Raw genomic sequence first — 24,105 nt, 5'->3', positions numbered from 1 at the left:
CTGGAGAGACTGGAAGTGCAGGCGGTTCTAATCCGCCAGGGCAGCGCTGCAAGCACACCATCATGCAAAGGCTGGCGGAGACGCAGTGCAGGGGGCCTCATGGGGGCTTCTGCACTGCCCTTGCACTTGGCATGGGCAGTCCAGGGGCCCCCATGGTCAGCTCCATTGCGCTTTTCAGTGTCTGCTTTGCAGACACTGAAAAGCGCGATGGGTGCTGGTGCTCAATTATGAGCCTGCGTAAATTTTGTGGGCTGTTTCCCGCTGGTTGTTTCTGCCCGCTGACCCATCAGAAAAGTCCTAATGGGGTCCACGGGAAGGCGGCCGCACTGGTGACAACCTGACTGCGGGACTTCGGCTGACGCCTTTTTCCGTCCGTCAAAGTCACAATAAGGTCCAATGTGTCCAACATCATGGGTAATTGAAAACAATGGTCATAAATCCAACTGATTCTTTTGGTCTTTTACAGCGGGCTTCTTATAGTCCATGTGGTCAGGGTCGGATTGGTAAGGCAGGCATCTGGGAAAGAGCCAGTATTTGAGTTGCAGCTGTGGGCCGCTTTACAGGGCAGTGTGGAGGCTGATTTGGGCTGTGCTGTTCAGATGCCGCTGGGAATTGGGCTGTGCTGTTCAGATGCCGCTGGGAATTGGGCTGTGCTGTTCAGATGCCACCAGCAGCCCAGTGGGGGCCTGAGTGGCCTTACACAGGCAGATGGGCCTCTACTACCTCCCTTTTACCAAAGGGAGGAGGTATCATTCCCAGTCTCTCTGGGCCGGCCCATTAATTTATGAAGTTGGAGGAGGCAGGGTGCCTGGTAGAAGTGGCCTTGCTTGTATTCAGTAGTTCGAACTAATTGTGAATTCCTTGAATAGTCCTGGCAGCATTTGAATTTTTGTTTTATCTCAGTGAAGTTAAGAAAACATGCTTCTTTTTGACAACCCTCTCCCTTCTTTTATAATACGTTAACACTGAAGTAGAGTTTTGTTAAAAGGGTCAATCCGCAAATGTAGGCCACCTTTTTTAAGGGTGCCAAGCCTATTTTGCCTCCCAATCTAAACCTGCGTATGGTTGACGCATTTCTGCCTATTTAGACAGAATGAGGGTATGTACAATCCCAGGTGTCTGCTTGTCTCCAAACAGATTGCAGCAGCCCTTAATGTTACCAGCATCAGTAAGAGGAAGGCTGGTCAGTCCTTACAACTTCAACGTGGAATTCATTTAATCAAAGAGCCATGTTGAATGATCAACCTAGGCAGCATCCACTCAATACGGTCATTCTCAGGCTCCTAGCTTGAGAATTGAGCTGGGGTAAGACCAGCAGAGCAAATCTCTTATGTTAAGTGAAACTGCATTATTATACCCTGTACAGAAAGACAATTCTTACCATTATTACTGTTGATTTAAATGTCCACTGCAATGCTGGCCAAGCAGTTGCTTTTCTGTCAGCATCTGCAATCAAACAATCTCTGGTTAGGGGTGGGTGAAAAGGCTTGTCAAAATGCACATAGGGACATATCTTGCTTTTTTGTTGTTTATTTCACCTGCACAGCGGATTTACTTTGTACAGCTATCACCTGATTGGCAGTCCAAAGCACAGTTGTTTTGACTGGTAGCCAATCACAATAGTCATAACACAGGCACCTATTCACAGTGATTAGATTTGCTAAAACAGGATGTTGTTTCAGTAGTTCTGAATGTCTTCCCTTACAACAAATCAGAATGAAACCCCGTGCTTGCACCATTGTTTAACTGTACATCTCCCAAATATATATGCATGTATGTATGTTTGTGTGTATGTATGTATTTATTTGTATGTTTGTTTGTTTATTTGAAAGCCTGTCATTTCTCATTGGTGTCCTGGTCCAGAAGAGCTAGCCATTGCAAAATATAATGGATGCCAGTGCTTAATCATGTGAAACAGCCATGTTTGAAGATGTTTCCTAAACATAAGCACATTAATTTGCTGCCTCAAATCCAAAGTAAGAGAACTCCAAGACACAGCTACTTGGTATGGAAATTGTCTCCTCTCCCACCAAGTAGTTTTTAATTTTGGAAATCTGAAGGAGGCTGGATGACGAGGACCAAAGTGTCCTGGATAGGAAATACCAAGAAAAAAGACCTGTAAGAATTACAATGGAACAACTCATTCTATGAGTTATTCTTTTGAAGAAATTACAGTTTTTAATGAGTATTAATGAAAGTAAGAAGACTGAGGTGTGAAAGGATTGGTGATGTAAGTTATTGCTGGCTTTTCTTATTAAAATCTGTATGTGGCTTTACCTCTGCAGGACAACTGTAGTTAGCATGAAAGGTAATACAGTTGTTGAAAAATGAAAATACATAAAAAGAAGAAAATGAAAATCTGCAAAATATGTAAAAAAAAGAGGACTCAATAAACTTGTTATTCAAAGTCTAACTTTTCTGAGCATTGAAATGATTATGATATGTGAATGGGAGATAAGGCCTTGGTTACTTCTTATTATTTGATTTTCCGTGTCCTTTTTCCCCATCATTGCAGGGGTTAATTTTTCTTCAATGTGAACTCCTTGGCCTGCAACGAAAGGCAGGTTCTTCATTAAAGCATTTTCCTTTTTTGCTAGATCAGAATTCACATTTTATGTTGTGTTTCTGAAAGTTGCTCATTACCATTATTTGATAAAGAGCAACAAAAAAATAAATGTTTAAATTTTTTCGAATCCAACCCTTAAAGATCATACTTTTGAATATTTTAAGAATTCAAAAATAGATTTCACAGTCTTGCAGTTGCTGATGGAGATACTAACTTAACCAATGTTAGGAGAATGAAGGCAGGCCACAGTAATCAAAGGTCACTCACTTCTGACATGTAACTTATGTTTATTGATTTTGTCTGGGTCAGAAGCCTCATGCATATCTTCCCCTCTAAATTCGAACCCATTTCATGTCTTGTGATTTTCAGTGGTGATGTTGTTGCTCACTAGGCTGATAATGTAATTAGCTGCTATGGCTGCAAACCCTACCTCTTTCATCATTTACCCTTTTTAGGTCGAGGATGGACAGCGCTTGTGCTCTCTCTTTGAGACCTCTTGTATATACTATGTGGGCTTACAGCCTACCCATTGCTTTTCATTTGTTTCTTCGACTGTCTTTAAAAAGGCTTGCTTGTAAGTGGTGAGTCTTTGCTCTTTGTCCCTGCTTTTTGTGTTTTGTTTCCTCCCACGGACACCGCTCTTTTGGTGGTGTCTTTGAATTCCGTGGAATTGATTAAAAACTCCATTGAATTCTGCAGAGGCAGAGTTCCGTAAGCCACGGAGTCCTGAATGCGCGATATCTTCGAAGTGCTAAGCAGGATTGGGCCTGGTTAGCCAGGCCCGACCCTGCTTAGTGCTTCCGAGATCAGGGGCATACAGTAGAGGGCCGTAGGCAATGAAAGCTTATGGCCTCTTGTGCACCAGCCTGTCCCATGTGCAGTGCACACAAGGCAGGCCGGTGCACAAGAGGGCTGAAATGGCAGCTTTTGCTGCCTAAGGCCCTGGCCTCAATCCAGGACAGGGCTGTAATAGGCAGCAAGAACTGCAGTTTTAGGCCTCTTAGACAACAGTGTGCACAGTGAGAAAAAAAGGAATGAGGACTTACCTGGGTTCTCTTCTCTCCCATGTGGTCCTCGTTGCCAGGCAGTGGCCTGGCTCTCTCTGAATCTGCTGACGTCTGCACACTGAAGCTCAGTTATGGTCCAAACAGCACAAGTGTAGACAATCTGCCCTTGCTCTCTGTGGGCCATAACTGGGCTGCAGTGCGCACTGGGGGAGCTCCGTTCCATTGGCGGGGCTAGTGGAGTTTTTGGTGAACTGTACGCTACAAGCAGAGTGCGGAGTGTCAAAAACTCTGTTAGCTCTGCCAGCAGAGTGGAGCTCGCTGCCCACCCCTATTTCCTACTCGTGTTTGGCGAAGCTTCCCTTTTGGTGGGTTCCTCGTCAGGCACACCTGTGTTTTCAATTGCTACAGTGCCGACGTAAACAGGGCTGTAAACATGATCTTATCTCATTTTATGGTTATTATCTGATGCATCTGATGCATTGGCTGCACCTACTGCCCCGTCTCCTCCCTTGGTGATAGCGCATACAGAGAGGAGCCCAAACTCCGCTTTCTGCTCTAGTTTTCTTTTTTCTGATCCACAAAGAGTCCAAAATGTTGTTGCCTTCACCCACACTCTTTCTCTTCTCTTTCGTCTGTAACATTTTATTTTTTCTGTCCGGATAGCAGCTGTGTGGGGGTTCTGTCTTTCCTCATTCCTTATTCTGCACTTGCTGTTGTTTTTTATTCAATGTCGGTTTTAGATTCCCCGGGCAATCGGGCACAGCTTAAAAAGGAGGGAAATGGCACTGGTCTTGCTGTCTGCGCAGGAGAAGGCATCTTGTTGAGAGAGGGGGAAGTCTGAACGATGACCAGGAAGTTGCCCCTGCTGTCTCATGAGTGCATTTCTGTTTAGGCACATGGGGGAGAGGCCTGACAAGATATGACAAAATTTCAATTGTTTTTAGTCGTGCGCGTAAATGCACTGGCAAAGCATGTTGGATAGAGGTGCTGTGTGCCGGAAGAATAAGTACTTTCAAAATGTAATTACAAAGACTTTTTTTTTTTTAAAAACAGCATGCTTCAGTACAGTCACAAGTATTGGAGGCATGTTTCAGTGGGCACCCTTCACAGCTCCCACTTATTTGTGTAAGTAAGGAGATAGTATGACAAAATAATCACAGTTTTTAAACCTTTGCCTCTTTATGTTTCTTCTCGCACACTTTTATTTTGTTTTAGCGGCTCTTATGACATTTATGCCCTCCCATTCACAAACAGCCTGCCCCCCCATTCACCACCCACACCTGCCCTCCCGTTCACCACCCATACCCTATTGGCAAAGGTAATTGCTCTCCCATATGAGAGACCTATTGGCTTTGCCAATGCTTATTTAAAGTTTTGTCTATCTCTGTGCATTGATATATGTTTTACATTTTACAAGTTAGCATGAATTGAAGCCTTGATATATGTTTTACATTTTACAAGTTAGCATGAATTGAAGCTTTCCCCTTTGCAAAAATATTTAAAGTGTCAAACTATCTTTTGACTCTTTTTCACCAACAGGTGAAAATTTAACAGATCACATTTAAAAAAGTAACCTAGACTCTTCTTTATCTGATCCTGAGGGCTCTAAACTGTGAAATTTACAAATTCATTTTAGCTTCCTTCTGGCGAAGTGTCAACGCTCTATCAGTTCTCCAAATGTCATACAAGAAATGTTCAATTGCTAAATAAACATGTTCAGCTGTGACATGTTACAGGATTCATTTTAAACTGCTCTCACATTCTCAAGTATTCAAAGCTTCAAATGGCGAATCTGACTGGTAGCATGTAGGTCGGTACTAGCGGCGTGTGAAATTCACATGATTTGCATTTGTATTAATGTAGAATATTTTGCGAAAATCATGAAAAATATGCATAATAACTTGAAATGCAAAACTGACATTTACACTGTTTTAAAACAAAATGCGTGCTCACATCCATTTGGGATGCAAGGATGAATTTTGCCCCAAAAAAACACAAAAAATATAAGCACTACAAATAGTAGCTACTTGCATTCTATTTTTGCCTTGTTCCCATGTAATTGCTTATTTATGCACCATTCGTAAAAATAAATTACCACAACGTTGTCTATTAGCATAATTTAGGGAATTATGTGTAACTAGTGAGAACACAAAAATACTGAATTTATGCAAGATGACACGTAAGGGAAATGACAACATGAACGTTTTGGAACATGAACAAATTAATACATGAACTATATAGTTTGTCAAACATCTGACAAAAAATTTGATGTATATATTTTTTTAATATTTTGCTGTTGCCTATCCACCTCAAGTATTAATGTACAGATGAATACAATTTAAAGTGACTGCCCATCAAAAATCCAATTTCAGGAGATAGAAGCTAAGTGGTATTTATGTGTGTTAGGAAACAGAAATGTGAGCTTGTCGGCTTATCGCCAATGTGTGATAATTTACTAACTGTAAATAAAGAAGAACTGTAGATACCTAAATTATGATCTTGTGGAAGTAAACACACATTTTTACTTATGTTGTTATGGATTAGCCAGGGGTCTGAGGTATCGTTTGTTATCTGTAATTTGTTCTTCTTGGCACTTAATTTTGAACAAACATAAGTGCCAGGGCCTTCGTCAGGAGGTCACTGCAGCCAGCAGCACCCATTGCGCCTGCTGGGTCTGCCAATGGCAGTACCATGACAATTAACCATCGCACTAATATAAGTGTCACAATTCATACTTTTAAGATACATTGAAAATGGCTAATGCCTGCCACCCATGCTTTCCGTATAGCTTTGGGGGCAGGTACTACTGATTTTAATGTATATTTAATTATTAAACAACTGTTGTTGTGTTCCTCACAAAATTATAGAAACAGCGCCACTATGTGGCGGGCTGTTATAAAAGTTGGTTTTGACAATAAAATGCCGGTGCCAAGTACTGGTAACCACCGGCTCAAATTAAGCACCTAATCTGCTTCTTTTTCATAAGCGTTTTACATGCTAGAATTGCACCTCTCAAGAATTCACCAAAGGGTATACTTTTAAATAGAACACTTGGCTGGCAAGATTTATGTGCAATATTACATTTGGTGCTAATTATTCAATTGTAGGAGACATTTTGTACTTTTCTTAAAATATATGTATAATGAAGATGCAGTGAACTTTTCAGCTAGGCTGGTGGACTCAACGTCCGCAATGTGTGGTTAGTGCTGAGATGCAGAAAAGAAGGGCGGTGTTTGAAAATATTGCTGAAAATGTTTCTAAAGTCAAATGATGAACATTGCTAGCTCATGGAGCTGCCACACACATCTAGTTTTACGGTTACTGCAACACATTTTCTATTTGAACAAAATTTCTCAAGAGTGATAATTAAGTGAACAAATATTGGGGAATTTTGCAAAATTATGCTGGTTAAAACAAAGCTTGCCCTGGATTTATTTTAACTACAGCCTCGGTATAGGTCAGTCAAGTGTTTAATGGAAGGGTGAGGTGCAGGCTATGCAGGGATATTTATTTGGATTAAATGAATTTTAATGATTTAGGTTTTGTATGACTGTTTCTAAATAAGATGCATTTGCAGTCTATGTTTTCACATGCTTCCCTTTGTGTAAGTAATATGCAATACATGGCTAGTTCCTCTTGCATAATTGAAGTTTACACACGTATGATTTCTTGAGTTTTAGATTCCATAAGGTTTCCCCAGTGCAAGAGTAGTGCCAGGGGTGTGTGGGTGGTGTTTTATTCTTGGCTGTGTTGGGAAGCATTGTGTCATGTCTATCAATCTTCTGCTTGTAAGGCTTACCAGGCATAGTATGCTAGGCGGTGCCTGGGTGGTAGGTGCGAGCAGAAGTTCTGCTGGGCTGGCAGGTTATTGCATGAATGAGATGAGCAAGCATGCACCTATTCCGTTGCTTCCTTGGGGAGATCCTGCAAATGATGTGGCCAAATTGTGCCTTTTACAACTGAAAATGTCATCATCAGTCCATCCTTTCTTCTCTCTGACTATCCTGCCTTCATCCATCCTTAACCTCATCCTTCCATCATTCTTCTCCCATCCATCCATACATTTCCCTTACCCATCTTCCCTTCATCTTTCCTTCTCTCCATCCATCCACCCACCCCATCCTTCTCTCCACCCATCCATTACCTTTATTTCTCTCCATTCTCCGTCTAAATATACATTCACCCTTTCCTTCATCCTTCCATTTATCCTTCAATATTTCCATCTTTCCATCTGTCATCCATCCTTCCTGCATCTTTTCATCTCTGCATTGCTTCATTCAACTTTCCATCCATCCATCCATCTGTTTCCCTTCATGCTCTCTTGTTGGGGTTTTCTCCCACCCACATCTCCGTCCTGCTATTTTCCTGCAGTGAATGTTTGAAGACCAGTGTTTCCAATCATTTCATGTCACATTGTCCTGTCCAATGCCACCCCCCACTCAAGCTGCTTAGGTGAGGGGTTCATGACGCCCAAGACCTGCAATGTGAACGTCAGTCTCCGCACTGACATGAATACAGTGCTTTCACAATGACACTCTATCCCAGTCATAACAGTGATGCACCCCTTAGACATTCACTCAACACTCATAATGAACATACTTGATGCCCTGTCATGAACCACAACTGAGGCATTAATATAGCTCTTAATCCACAACTCTATCCTGCCCTGGCATGTACATCTATTCCACTAGACACACAGAGAGGCACCTCTCACGGGGTGCCTCTATCCTAATGTGCCATGCACTACTCTTCCAGTACTGCAGATTTATCACTCTTACACAGTGCACCACTTTCCTGACTTGCATTGTGTAGTTGGCATCCATCAGTCTCTCACAATGCACCTCTATCATGACTTGTGTCGTGTGGTGGACATTCATCAATCTCTCACAATGTACCTCTATACTGACTTGCATTGTGCAGTTGACATGCATCAGTCTCTCACAATGCACCTCTATCAGGACTTGCATCTGTGGTGGACATTCATCAATCTCTCACAATGCACCTCTATTATGACTTGTATTGTGCAGTTGACATGCATCAGTCTCTCACAATGCACCTCTATCATGACTTGCATCGTGTGGTGGACATTCATCAATCTCGCACAATGCACCTCTATACTGACTTGCATTGTGCCGTTGACATGCATCAATCTCCCACAATGCATCTATATCATGACTTGCATCGTGTGGTGAACATTCATCAATCTATGCACATCTATCATGACTTGTATTGTGTAGTTGGCATGCATCAATCTCTCACAATGTACCTCTATAGTGAATTGCATTGTGCAGTTGACATTCATCCATCTCTCACAATGCACCGTTATCATGACTTGCGGCCTGCACTGGATATTCATCAGTCTATCACAATGCACCTCTATCCTGACTTGCATCATGCAGTAGGTATGCATCAGTCTCTCACAATGAACCTCTATCCTGGCTTGTATGGTGCAGTGGACATTTGTTGATTTCTGATAATGCACTTCTAGGCTGACTTGCATAGTTCAGTGGACTATCATCAATCTCCCACAAAGCACCACTATCCTGACTTGCATCGTGCAGTGAACATTCATCAATCTCTCATAATACACCTCTATCCTGACTTGCATCATGAGGTGGACATTCATCAATCCCTCAAAATGCATCTCTATCCTGACTTGCATTGTGCAGTCGGCATGCATCAATCACTCACAATGCACCTTTATCTTGACTTGCATTGTGCAGTGGACAAGCATCAATCTCTCACAATCCACAATCCACCTCTATCCTGACGTGCATTGTGCGTTAGACTGCAAGCACTGAATCATGCATCACTCTCCCATAATGCATCTCTGTCTGACTTACAGTATGCAAGTGCCACTCTTAGCTGAGACAGCCACACAACTATCACAATGTACCTCTATCCTGACAAACAGCATTCATGTGTACACTAGTGCTGAGAAATATAGAGGTACACACAAACCACCTTATAACTAGCATGTGGAATGCACCAGTGTCCAAGAAAGAAGATAGAAGCAGAGCTTCCAATGCACCCTTCTGACAGCACTGAACTATCGAGGGAGATCACAAAGTGTATTTGTCATGAAATACACGATAGGGCAGTATCACAGTACTGAGGCATCCATAAAGCTAATGCATCTCTCTTTCTCCCTCTCTCCCTCTCATGCACTGGTGTCCCAACGCTGAAATATGAGGGTCCTCAAAAATACATCTCTCCCCATAGTCAATGATCCCCTACTGCTCTTCTAAGTTGAGTACTGATCCTTTTACCACCGTTCTTTAAAACACTGATGTGTTCGCCCTTTAGAAGTATGCTTGTGCCCTATTAATCTCCCATCAGGGTCACTGCTCCACAATAAAAATACTGAAACACTCAAGGAGTTTTCACAATGCACATCTATCCTGACCTATGCTATGTTTTGTGTTTGCAGATCTGGCAGATTCACAGAGGTGACACAATACACCCCTATCCTGGTTCGGAATGTGCTTGAGTATCTCATTTGCCCCTAATCAATAGACGAAATTCTCTATACATCTCAATGGCAGTGCAATTTTTAATTCTGTTTTATAATATATCCTTATTGCCCGCCGTAGCGGGATATTCCGGCTATTAAAGGCCCTCTCCAGGGTTAAAGGCCCTAGCCAAGGTGAGGGCCTTTAACAAAGTAGCAAACCTTAACGGCAAGTATAGCCCAGCTAAGCTGGGTTATAAGGCTATTAGAACATTCTGCCACTGGAGGGCAGAATGCTCTAATAAATAAAACAAAGGTCATATGTAGCCCATGGGATTGAAATCCCCTCAGGCTCCGTGAGGGCCTTGTTCACAGCTGTTGCTGTGTAACCAGCACTGGAATGTTGGAGCTCCAGGCTTCTACAAACCATTAGAAACCCGAAGCACTCCGTTGACTCAATGGAGCTCCCAGCATTCCAATGTTCTAATACAGCATAACATAAGATGACATCCGCAGAGCTCTTTTAATATGCGCGTGACACGCAACGTGCCGTGCCATATACGTCTCAAGACAGACACAAAAATACATTTTGCTGAATGCATATCTATCTAAATATGAAGTATGTAACTCTCCTTCTCTGGAAGAACAGTTCTGGGGTCAAAGCACCTGCTGCTGCTATAACTTACAGGTTTGAATTCTGAATGCACCAACTCGTACAGTTATAATCTAGATGTTAGTAAAATGACTACTACAGAGTGGGAAATAAAGAATATGTCCTATTTACCACCACACGCTCATTTGGGGGACATAGGTTCTTCAGTTTTTCTGTATTTCATCTTGATAATGCAAGTGCATGCACAAAGTATAGTAGTACCGAGGAAGGTACACAATGCTGCTTCAGAGACAAGCTTGCATTTAGAGATGCCATGAGGGAGAGTGGAAACCTGCAGTGAAACAACCCGACTGTGTGAACGAAAGTGATGCTAGTGTCTTTCATTGAAAATATTCCTATGGTGTTCATTTCTTCCATGAAGCATCTTTCATGGACAGGGGCACAGGAAGAGTATGATTTGGCCAAGATGAAAATGTTTTTTTCAAGTTGGAGACACAGGATTGGAATGCAGTGCTGCTTATTCTAAGGACTTTTATTTTTACCACCATATTAAATGTTGGTGAATATAACATGTGAGCTGCTCATGTCCACCCACCCAGGCCCCAGGTAATATCAAGTCTGTTTTTTGCAACAAATGTACTAACAGCTTCTAGGTTGATTCTATATATTCCCAATTTTAGATAAAAAAAATGGAAAAAGTTGAATACGTTCAAAACGAGAATGTCCACGAGCACCCAAATTGGCCAAATGTGGAGGCTAAGATTAAAAACAGTGTCTCCTGGTTCCACAGTTTGCAACAAGAGCATAACAGGAGTGGCAGTGATTCTGATGGAAAGGCCAATGGGCCATCCTTCCCAGGTAAGTGGCCACTAACGTGGTCCCTGTCCAAATTTAATGTTCAGTGTTTATTTCAAACATATTGAGTTAAAATGATATATTCAGGATAAATGTTATGTTTGGTGGTCCATGCCCACCCGAGTGATCTGTCAACATTATTAAGGATCCTGGCAAGGTGTTTCTGTAGTAGTCAATACCTGTACAGAAAGCTATTCTATTTCTCAAAAATATGTTTTAATTAAGACCCCTTTTAAGCTGCAGCATGATATGATTGAAAATACAAACCTTCGTTTCTTGCACGACATGTTTCATCATTTAAGGGACATTTCAGACAATAATGAAAACTAAGTAGCAGAGAGGTGATCGGCACAGGAAGTTGTTTAAAGCTTCCTCTATCACACTCACAAAATGTAAACTGGCTTTAATGTAAACCTCACGTATTCACGGGGGACATGACTGCTCAAGTCAGCACCAGTTCAGCCTCCTACTTCTACACACTGATGAATAAACAATTTTTATCGGGTTTTATCAACGATAGAAATTAGTAGTTGTGGCAGGATAAGAACAAAATAGATGGCATTCTTATTTAGACATTAGCGATTGTAGCAGGTTCTGAACAAAACATGTAGCAATCTTCAGAGACATGTCAATTTCAGAACATGAAAGAAACCGAGCATCAGTACCTGCACAAACAGGCTAGGAGTGAAATGCACTGGCTCAGAATGATGCAATGGTGTAAAATGTCAGAATCCTTCGGCGGCCTGCTGCCATGCAAAATTGTCTCCTTATGTGTCCTAAAAGGATGAGGGGGACCCAATGAATAATGGGGATGGGATGCAGAACTTTGAAAAAGAAACCAAGGGGAGCACCTGCGATAATGGTGTAATGCTGCAAAACAGACTTTGGGGGGTTCACGGATCAGGTGTGAACTGTGGCGTATTGCTATGGAGGGGTAGGGTAGCCGGGGACCAGAGGTCTTTCAATTTGACACGGTGAGGGAGGGAGGTCCTCTTCAGCCATTTCCTTGTATCGTATAAGCATAGTGTCCCAGGCAGCGGCCATAGTGCGCTGCCATATTCAATGGGTCTCCTCCCAATTCAATGACGAGCTTTCTACCTCTCCCTATCTAAGTAATGCCTTACGCCATTGGAAGCAAGCCATTGGGATTCTGCTAAATAAACATCTTCAAATGGCTCCCAACCAGCATCTACAAAACCATCACACATGCCTTGTCATAGGCAAACCGGCCTACGGGAACACAAACTACGCCAGGATCAGCAAACAGCTCACCAGATGACTGCAAATCATTCAGAATTTAGCAGCTAGAATGACACTCAACCTAACGTGACACAAGCACATCACACCGTATCCAAGCGGGTTCCACTGGTTTCCAATACACAAACAAGTCCTGTTCAAACTCCTCAAACACCTCCAGAAAACTACACAACACTGGCCCAGCCTACCTCAATCCCCTTATCTCATGTTCACAAACCTACCAAGCATCTCTGACCAACTGGATTCCCTCTTGCTCATGTCCTACGCATATCCAAACCAGAACTGGCAGGCGATCCTTCTGCCCCATCACTCCTAAAGCCTGGAATGACCTAGCAATATAAATTAGAGCTGCTTCTTCAATTCTTGGGTTCTACAAAAAGCTGAAGACCTGGCTTTTCAAATAAGCCTGCTCACCAGCCCTGGGCAAGGCTAGACTTCACCTGCATCAGCACCAGGATACCCCCTGGGTAATTTTGTATTTAACAACTGCCCATAACTTAACAGTGGATTTGTAATCTTTCGATTGAGTCCTTGGTTTTCTGTTGTTACTCATTGTTACTCTCTGTAGAAATCACATATGCTTATGGCATACCATCCCTGACGGGATCTTCTTTTGTTGATTATATAATTATAATGCATTTCTTCACCACTGTGATTGAATAAAATAAAATGTATAAACCAAAAGAATGTTACAGATTTACAGATACCAGGTCAGAGCAGCACTCTACAAGTATGAGCTAAGAAGATAGCAAATAAAACATTATAGCTAAAAAGCAGAGATGGTAGAAGAAAGCATGCTAGATCAGTGGTTCCCAAGCTGTGGTCCGGGGACCCCTGGTGGTCTGCAAAGCCTCCTTAGGGGGTCCGCGACTGCTTAGAAAATTAAATAATATTAACAGATAAGGTCCCCAGCTACTAGTAATGGCTCAGTGTGGGGTCCCCGGATTCCAATAATGATTCAGTGTGGGTCCCTTTGTTCCATTAATGATAAAGTGGGGGTCTACACAAGTCAATAGGTTGGGAACCACTGTGCTTGATGAATTCTTTCTGGGAGATAGAATCTAAAAGGGTGTTTTTAAGTCAGGATTTAATCCATTATAGACAAGAACAGGGCCCATAGTCCAGGAGCAAGGAGTGAAATGTTTTGCATCAATATTTCCCTTTTTCTGCATTGGGAATTTTGACAGTTAGCCTGTTTCTGTTTATAGGATTGTGTTCTTAACCTGTGAGCTTAGGTCTTTTCTACAGTTATTGTTTTAAGAGTTATGTAAGTTTTCTTGCAGTAAATCCTAACATCAAAGGATGCCTGGGATGTCATAAGGTAAGTGTAACATTGAATCAGTATTTTGGTGCTTGAACTTCATGCATTGTAAGTACATGGCAGGGACGACAGAGCAAGTATGCAACATCCACATTGTGACTCTTCAGCAATAGCCTCAGGTTCCCAAAGAGGAGCTAAGACAACAGAGTCACAGAAGGAGAGAAAGGGAGAAGGGACTAGAGGGGGACAGAGAAGACAGACTAAATGAGGAAACTAGCATACAATTAAGAACTATTAAAAGGTAAAAGGAACTGATGAAATTTCACCAGTAGGGAGACACAGGGAGATGCAGACCTTTTACAGAAGAAGATGCAGGAAGAAGGACTGATCAACCCAAGCCATGGGGAGTTTCTGAGGAGACCCTATGGTGCAGGACTCAGGAATCTCCACCTCAGATGCCAAGTCAATGTAGAAAGGCCTACTAACATCAGCTCAGCAGAAGATGCCGACTCGGATATGGAGAACTCAGGAAACATCTGGTGTGAAGAGTAGTGGTGTCCACCCATCCACTGGTGAAGTACATCATCCTACCACAGTCCAGGGGGACTGTGGCTGATGATGGGGCCATGCTGGGGGAAGAGTATAAAACAAAAAAAGGGGGGGAGCGATGAGTTAAAAAATCACAGAGTGGGAACGATGGTAAATTGATTTTATATATGAAAAATTGATTTATGCTTTTAAGAAACATTCTTAATTATTACCAAATTAAGGGGGTCATTACAACCCTGGCGGAAGGCGGAGAACGGCTGGCAGTCTTACTTTGTGGAATTATGACCATGGCGGTTACTGCCATGGTCATCCGCTGGTTCTCCGTTCCGCCCGCCGGACTGGAGACCTGGGTCTCCAGCCCGGCGGCCGTCACTATACCGGCGGCGGTATTTGGACCCGGCTTACCACCGTGGATTTCCAGCAGTTTGAACCGCCATGAAATCCATGGCGGTAAACACTATCAGTGCCAGGGAATTCCTTCCCTGGCACTGATAGGGGTCTCCCCCACCTCCCACCCCCACCCTGACTCCCTCCCCTACCCCCCCACCACTCCTGCCACCCCCCAAAGGTGGCAGGGCCCCCCTCCCCACCCCGACCCCCAACATCACTTCACCTATACCCGCACCACCTACATACTTACACGCACACACGCCGACATACATGCTTACATCCACACACACAGTCATACACGCACACCCACATTCAAACATACATGCACACATCCATACAGACATACCCACAGACATACACGCACTCATTCCCATACACACAACACCCCTGCAGGCATACACGCACTCACACCCCCCTCTACATACACACACGCACACCCCCATGCACCCACACAACACACAACACCCCCCACTCCCCTCCCCTCACAGACGATCGACTTACCTGGTCCGACGATCCTCCGGGAGGGGACGGGAGCCATGGGGGCAGCTCCGCTGACACCACACCGCCAACAGAACACCGCCACAGTGAATCAGAGGACAGGATTCGCTGGGCGGTGTTCTGTTGGCATGGCGGTGGAGCAACCTCCACTTCTCTGCCTCCCGCCAGTATGGCTGTTGGTGGCTCTCCGTCCGTAAAAGGACGGAGAGCTGCCAATGGTTATCATAGGCCGAGCGGCAAACCGCCACCAATGGCGGTCTTCCGCACGGCGGTCCCTCTGCAGTCTTTAAAAAAGACCGCCGAGGTCAAAATGACCCCCATAGTGATCATATTTTTGTTATGCCTGGCTCAGTTGTAGAAATTTAAAGAGTTTCCCACTGAGTCAAGATTGTGTGCATTTGAACTTAATAGAAAGAGATTTAGAGTAGAAAAAAGTGAAAGAAAGAGAGAAATAGAGAGCAATACTTTCACAGAAAGGAGGAGAAGAAAAAAGACGTAGAGAACTCATTTGTGCAATGGTGATGGGTTCTACCACCCTTGCAAACTGCACGGTCCTCTCTTCCCCTCAACGGCAACAGACACCACTTCTTGGGTTAGGATGCAGCAAATTTACATCAGATGAAACAAGATGGTATAGCAACCACAGCAACCATTAACATTACACAATACAACATATAGCAAAATACACAACAAACCTGAATACGAAATTGCACATATCCTCTTTACATCCTCATTGAGTGCTTCTGGACATGACCCACTTAAACAGGCTCCCACCCCCTCCACAGCGGAGCGACCAATGCCCACCCAGAAATGGAAAAGGGCTCTTAGCCAAGAATCTAAGGGATAAAATTAAGAAGTAAAGAAAACAAGAAGGATCACAGAGTCTAAGTTTGTATTTACACTTTGTTTTTCTTCTAACACTTACTTGGGTCTTTTACAAGGTATGTCTGCTGATGGGTGTGGAAAGATACTCTGATCCCTAGACCTGGTAAGAAAAAAGAGCGAATCTGTTTGAAAATTATTTTCTGTGGACTGAAGAAAATACCTTATAATTTTAAATTAATTAGAAAAAAACCTGTAAGTTTCCAAAACATACTGGCTTGACTGTTGTATTAAATCCCACTCCCAATATGTGCCATATCACATAAATATAGTCCTTACTTTATTCCAGCTCTGCAGTAGTTAAAGAAACTCCATTGCCCACCAACAACTATTTCTGTGTTCCCTTCCTCCACAACAAAACCATGTTACAAAATGTACAAAATAGGGTTATTCCAAATATTCAAATATATCACCAGAACATGTATGATCAATCTATTTATATGAAAGATACCTCTGCCAAGAACCCAGTTCTATTAAAAACCACAAATCTAATTAAAACGTTATCTAAATTTTCAGTGTACCAGAAGAGGGTGCCAGTTGCTTTCGAATATGTCATTTAGTTGCATTGCTTCCAACCAGGGCTAATAATTGTTTCTGTATCCAGACAGATGCAAAAGAGTTATAACTGTGGTTCCCTACCTTTTTACTTCTGTGGACCCCGACTTTATCATTACTGGAATCCGGGGGCCCCCACTGAGTCAGTACTGAAAGCTGGGGACTTAATCTGTTAATATTATTTAATTTTCTAAGCAGTCGCCGACCCCCTGAGAGGCTTCATGGACCCTCAGAGGCCCCTGGACCACAGGTGGGAAACCTCTGAGTTATAATATTTTTTAACTCAGTTCCTCTGGACTTAATGCTGACATTCTCCATGATTTAAACCTTTCAGACTAAGTTCCATTTAGATTCAAGCTGACTGAGTAACAATGTTTCCCCCGGCCACATCTTATATGGCATTCCAAAGATCTTTTAGGGCCTGATTCAAAAAGGTAAACTTACACTTTTATTTAAGTTTACTATTTTTTTCCTATCCACAAACTCTGAGTTAATAGTAAGTTTATGCTCTGTAGTCGGAGAGAAGGACACCGCGCATAAAAAGATAGGCCTACCCTATCAAATATTGACCTCATTGTTTGATTGATTCCTTCTTCGGAGTGACCCTTTCCAGTGGCATAGCAAAACTGGAGGGGGTCCCCCTACACTGAGCAAGGAAGGTGTCCCCCTCCAGTCTCACCCAGTCCAGGTGCTGTGCTGAGGGGGCACCCTGGAACTCGGGGTCCCCCAAGTACCATGGTGGCTGTGGGGGCCTTTCTTACGCCACTGACCCTTTCCTTACCTTCCCTCCCCTGCTTGCCCTCTATTTCTGAGTGTAGCCTCCTCTCAGTCTCATGCCTGTCTGCCTTAATCTCTCCTTCTGCAATTCTGCAAAAGGTTCATGCCTCACTTCATAGATCAGGACTTCTCTTTCTTAAAACCCTATCCCGGCAAACTAACGATGCCTCACCTCCACCAGCCTATTTATCTTTTTTATCAAACATTTTTCTAAAACCACATACCCCTCACAATGTCCACAACTAAGTTGAATATTTTTTTTTCTTGGGGGCACATGACTAATCCCAGTAACCAAAAATACCACTAGATTAACCTCTAATCTTGAGATCTGGAGTAGTGTGTTACTCGCCGTAAATCGCTTCTACACCTCGTAAGTGCTATATATAAACACAATTGCAATTACAATATTGACCCATACATGAACTCCTTATTCATAGGGATCACCTCTATGGGGGTTACTGTATTTCAAAAAGGCAGCAGGGGATATGGACTTTTGCCAGGTGAAGGACAGAGGGTATTTGGGGAATATTGCTTTAAATATAATTAGCAAAAAAACTGCCACATTGGATGAAGATTTTCTATTTTCATCTTCAATGGGCAATATTTTTGTAGACGATACTTAGTACATGATGTTCTAGCAGAAGAATGTTTCTGACAATGATATTCTGGTACCACACTGTGATCCGTGGAAGACCCTTGAGCCATTGATGACTTAGGGACTCATTTACAGTTTGGCAAAGTGGGACAAATCTTGCAAAAGTGACAGATGTCCCATCTGGTGTATTTAAAGTGCCACTGAAATGAATACACTCTGGGACATCTTTCACTTTAGGACGGATGTCCAACATTTGCCAAACTCTAAATAAAGCCCTTAGCCCCTAATGGTCTATTCTTGACTTGCCAAATTTATAAGATGGCACCTTCTTTGTGTACGTAATTTAAAGATTGATGAAGGTGGCCAGAGGTAAGCAGTGTATGTTTCCAGATACCCCTGTGATCTCACTGATGGTGCCTAATGTTGGGGATATATAAACTGGAGGATAGGTTAAAGGCTGGTATAACTCACTTTGCAGGTTGGGAAGAAAACACAGTAAGCACCATGAATGTCTACAGTGTATGCCTGTGTTTAAAGGTAAAATAATTGACAGATTTCTGCAAAGTATTCTTTAAAATTCTCTTATGAGTGAGGAGCATTATTGTTGTAGTTTGCTGAGAACCCATCAGTTTTTTCATTGCTGGGCTTTGCGTACAATGTAAACATAGCCGGAAAAATACATGCTTGGACAGAATGAATATGTGCAAAATTACAACTTAAGACTTTTTATCAGCTCTGATTCTGCTTTTTTTGCAAGTGTCTTGTGTTCCCCTGCACGTTTTAATGTCACTATATTTCATCCAAGTAACTAAAAATAAGAATTAAGGTACGTTTTGGAGCTGTAAATATCAGAACATACATATTCTGCTGCTAACCAGTATTAATGTCAATGTTAATTGTTTATAGAACACACATATGCTAAGAGGCGTCTTAGCGCTGATGTCCGCCTAGAAGTACCACTGCAAAAACCCTAATCAATAAATGTGGCTGAACAAAACAGGTTTAAACTGCTTTTTAAATTGGTGTAATTGGACTGGGCTCTAAAATGCTGAGGCATACAGCATCCATTTTAGGACATCCTAATTCCTCACTCCTCATACCTACTTCTGGTGCCTGCTTTTCATCTATCATCCCTTCTTCTCAGTCATCAGGCTTCATCCCTACTTCTCAACCATCATCCCTGTTTCTCTTCCATCATCCCTACTTCTCATCCATCATACATTATCCCTACTTCCCATCCATCATCCCTACTTCTCATCCATCAAACATCATCCCTACCTCTCATCCATCATTCCTACTTCTCTTCCCTCACCCCTACTTCTCATTCCTGCAACTCATCCCTGCTTCTCATCCACCATCCCTACTTCTCATCCATCATACCACATCCCTACCTCTCATCCATCATCCCTACTTCCCTTCCATCACCCCTACTTCTCTTCCATCATTCCTGCTTCTTATCCCTGCTTCTCATCCGTACTTCTCATACATCTTCCATCATTCCTACTTCTCATACCTCATCTATCATCTCCACTCCTCATCCATCATCCCTACTACTCATTCCTCATCAATCAGTCATACCAGCATGTTTCCAGCCTTGAATTCACTAGAAACAAAAAACAGTTGCATTTCCTCTCCTCTGTCTTCACCCAACCCATGCAATGAAAAGGCTGTTTTTCAGTGAAATAGAATGCAGCTCGCTCTCTCATAACTCTGATTGGCTGTTGCAAACCAATCAGTGTGAAGGTGTGTTTCACAAAACTGAAAATGTGTTGGTATGACTCAGTGATGAGGAATGAGGAGTAGGGATGATGGATGAGGAGTAGGGACGATGGATGAGATATGAGAAGTAGGATTGATGGAAAAGAAGTATGGATGAGAAGCTGGGATGATGGATGAGAAGTAGGGATGATGGATGAGAAGTAGGGATGATGGAAGCGAAGCAGGGATGATGTATGATGGATGAGAAATAGATGATGGCTGAGAAGTAAGGATGGGAAGTAGGGATGATGGATGAGAAGTAGGGATGATGGATTAATAGTGGGATGAGAAGCAGGAATGAGGGATGAGAAGTAGGGATGATGTATGATGGATGAGACGTAAGGATGAAGGATGAGAAGTAGGGATGTTGGATGAGAAGTAGGGATGATGTATGATGGATGAGAAGTAGGGATGATGGATGGAAAATAGGGATGATGAATGAGAAGTAGGGATGATAGATGATGGATGAGAAGTAAGGATGATGGATGAGAGGTAGGGATGACTGATGAGAAGGAGGGATGAGAAGTAGGGCTGAGGAGTAAGGAATGAGGATGTCCTAAAATGGATGCTGTACTGGCATTCTATTCCAAAGTTTACATGTTAAAAAACAAAGCTTCTACCACCCCAAGATGCCTTGATTATTTTGGGTAATTCAACTGTACTTGAGGTGGCTGAGAGGAGTGTCCTCCTCGGTGTGTGTCATCTGAATGTCTTCCTAAGGTACTTAGGGCCTGTATCATGAAGGGCTTTGTAAGCTCTGCATAAGGCCTTAAAAGATACTAGTTTCTTAATAGGACGCCAGTGTAATTCAGATAGTACATGTGACACAGACTTAAACTTTGGAATTTTTCTAAAAGGCAGGTGCTGTATTTTGTATGCTTTGCAGCTTACTCAAAGATAGTTGATGAATGCCCATATAAAGGGCTTTGCAATAATCCAACCTAGAAAGCACCCGGGCAATAATTACCCATTTCTGCAATTCAAAAGGTATTACAGGAAGAATCTTCCTCAAGGATTTCAATAAACATGAATAAGTGAATCCAGCTTGTTCAGAAGTTTTGGCTGTCACATACATGTATCAGATGAGAAAAAGAGTTGACATGGATGGGATGTCAAATGGATCCTACAGTTTGGAACAAAATACTCATAAGGATTGAATCAGTTAAAGTTGTTGATTTATTCCTCAAACAAGAATAATTTGAACTCTGAGGAGTCCTTGAATACCTGAGTCAGCCGGTATGTGTGTGATGCCCTGAAATGAAAGGTATTTAATGCACTGTTGCCCTCCTGTGGCCAATTGAGAGAATACACTCCAAAAAATTGAATTGCTTTAAATTGGTTGCCAGAGGTCCAATTGTTCACATGAAAGAGACTGATCAAAATACATGATTTTCTGGCATTGTTAAGTATTGGGTGCACACATTTTACTGATTATAAAGGGAAGGCAAGCATAAGGGATTTGAAATGATTTTTATATTCCTATTTCACAGCTATAATTGTGTTTGATATGGTGGTTAAAATTACAACTTTATATGTTATGGCAATCATTTGAGAGGTTAATTTTGTGCTATGAGGTAGATGCTCTGTGGTCACATTTCATGTATATACTAAAATCAAACCGTGTTGGAAGCACAGTTCGAATGCAATGCTGTGTCTAGATGCTAGAAGCTTGCTCCTGAAAGGGCAACATAGAACTAGGACATTGTGTACAGTATTCCTAGCCTTGAACATAAAGTGCAAATTAAATGTCATACAAAGATTAACTAAACAAACAACTCATCCCACAGATTCCAAAAGGGCTTTCATGCGAGGAATGTGTGTAAACGTTATTGCTAAAACCAGCTTAGTTAAAACAAATAATATATGAAAATGAAGCTAAAAACAGGGGTGACCAACTCTAGAACAAGAGATCCTTATGACAGGTTTATAGATGAAATGTAGATCTGTGATTGGGGGTCATCCATTACAGATAATTGTATTTCAAGTGTACAAAAAACTGGTGGCAATTAGTACCTACTGTTGAATTACTTGAGGGGAAAGTAAATAACTCATACGAGTCGGACAGGTTAAAATAGACATTTAGTGAATAATGTCACAATTGGTTTTAGAGGCCAATCAGACATTGTCAAACAAAAGAACACTCTTATTGTTGGTCATTGTTGCTTATTTAAGATTGGGTAAGAGGATCTTTTTATATATCAATAAATACCCTCCTTAGGTCTTTTTGAAGTCCTTAGGGATTTTTATCAAGGTCTATTTCAAGAAGAGCCGGCCTACATGATGGGGTTTTATGATCTGTGGAGGAAGGCAGTCTTGAGGCTCTTGTCAAAAGAGTTTTTCTCGATATGGGAGCAGCCCTTACTCTTGAATAGTAGCTATTAAAGTATTAAGATCTTATAAGTGGGAAAAAGCAGTGTTGGAAATAATCCTGTTAGAATTCTAGTGAACTTATAAAAGAGCTTGTCACTGGGGTTCTTGAATTGGCAGCTCCCACCGTCATGGAATAAAATAAATATATTCGTATTTCTCAAGAAAAATAAGAATCCCAAGTTCTGAATCTTAATAGAATTGTATGTCAGAATATCAAGGACAAACATATTGTGGGAGCAAAAGATCGAGGCTGAAATACTGAGGGCCTAAATATCATGAAATTAAGTGCATATAGGCGAGTACAGATTTACTGTTCATAATTCTATATCTGCATTAGTTGAAGATATATAGACATTGTCAAGAGATATATAGGTGAAGATAAATATTATACACCTGTGCTAATCCATACATAGTTACCTTCACAATATTTTGATTCTCAATATTTTGTCCCCCGAATATTTTGTATTCAATATTTGGGTGAAATACTGTCAATATTCACTTATGATGTAAAGCTGTAATCTACGTTGCTCCCATGAACCTCTGACCCAGCTCCCCTACCTGGGGACACCAAAACCATAGGGTGGAATAAAAGACCTGCCTGCCCATAGTCCTGGATTACTCAATATACCTGTCCTGGCAAATTTTGCTGTGGGGAAAACAGGTTTTCTACCACATGGTCTGGCTGGCACAGGTATCCCTCAGAGCAGTGACAGCAACCCCATTCACTGTGATCTGGTGAAAGTGATGATATTCACCCTCAGGGACCACCCACTTACCAGCTGGATGGACCTCCCAACTAAGGGACAACCTCTCCCCAAGGCCACATTGGCTACACCTGCTCTGGTCAAGGCAGGTGCCCTCTCTCCTGTGAGTACCCCTTCATCCTCTGGCTCTAGGGCGACTTCAGGGTCCTTATTTTCTTCGTCCTCCAAATTATACTCATCCTCTGCTTCATCATCCTCTTACTCCTGTGCTGCAGACCGCAGCATGCATACTTCCACCCTGGCTCTGAGGACTATTTAGTACTCTAGCTTATTATACCTCTTTGCCAGCTTCAGCCCTCTCTCCTTACACAGCTTCCTCAGATCTGTCATGTTGAGGCTTTCAATGTGCCCAGACACCAGATCCACGTCCATTCTTTTGAATTTACCAAGTGCAAAATAGGAGAATAGGAATGAAATGTAGGAAAAAGTAAAGATGCTCAATAAGAGAAGACATTAAAAAAGGTAATTTTGGTTTTAACACAAATCACTGAGTGGTACTGCAAAAAACACTGTGCCATTAATGAAAGAAATGTGGCTATTAGTTAAGGGGGTAAGTACCCACTTCAAGTAATAATCACAATTCTTTGTCATGGTGAATTCATAAGTCACTAAATTATCCCGCATTCAGTCCCCTGGTCGCTATGGCTCAAAGCAGAAAATCTACACTTAGAAGCAATGCATGCAGTATTTATGGAGCACTAAATCAGTAATAAAGTTAAAATGCAAAATAAGAAAAATTGCAAAATGAATTAGATAGCTACAGTAACATTTAATAAACAAAATGACACCAAAATGACTAACATCCAATAATGGAAATCAGAGACATGAATGTTTAAAGTTATAAGTGGAAATATTGCCTAAAAGTTCAACGTGCCAATGATAGTTGATGATCATGGAAGAAAAGGACCTGGGTGTAATTTAACTCTGACCATGATGGAGTATAGGTTGGATGAACTA

This window comes from Pleurodeles waltl, chromosome 7 (assembly GCF_031143425.1).
Source record: "Pleurodeles waltl isolate 20211129_DDA chromosome 7, aPleWal1.hap1.20221129, whole genome shotgun sequence".
NCBI classification, from domain to species: Eukaryota; Metazoa; Chordata; class Amphibia; order Caudata; family Salamandridae; genus Pleurodeles; species Pleurodeles waltl.
The sequence above is the reverse complement of the archived record's forward strand: the minus strand, read 5'-3'. Positions refer to the sequence as shown.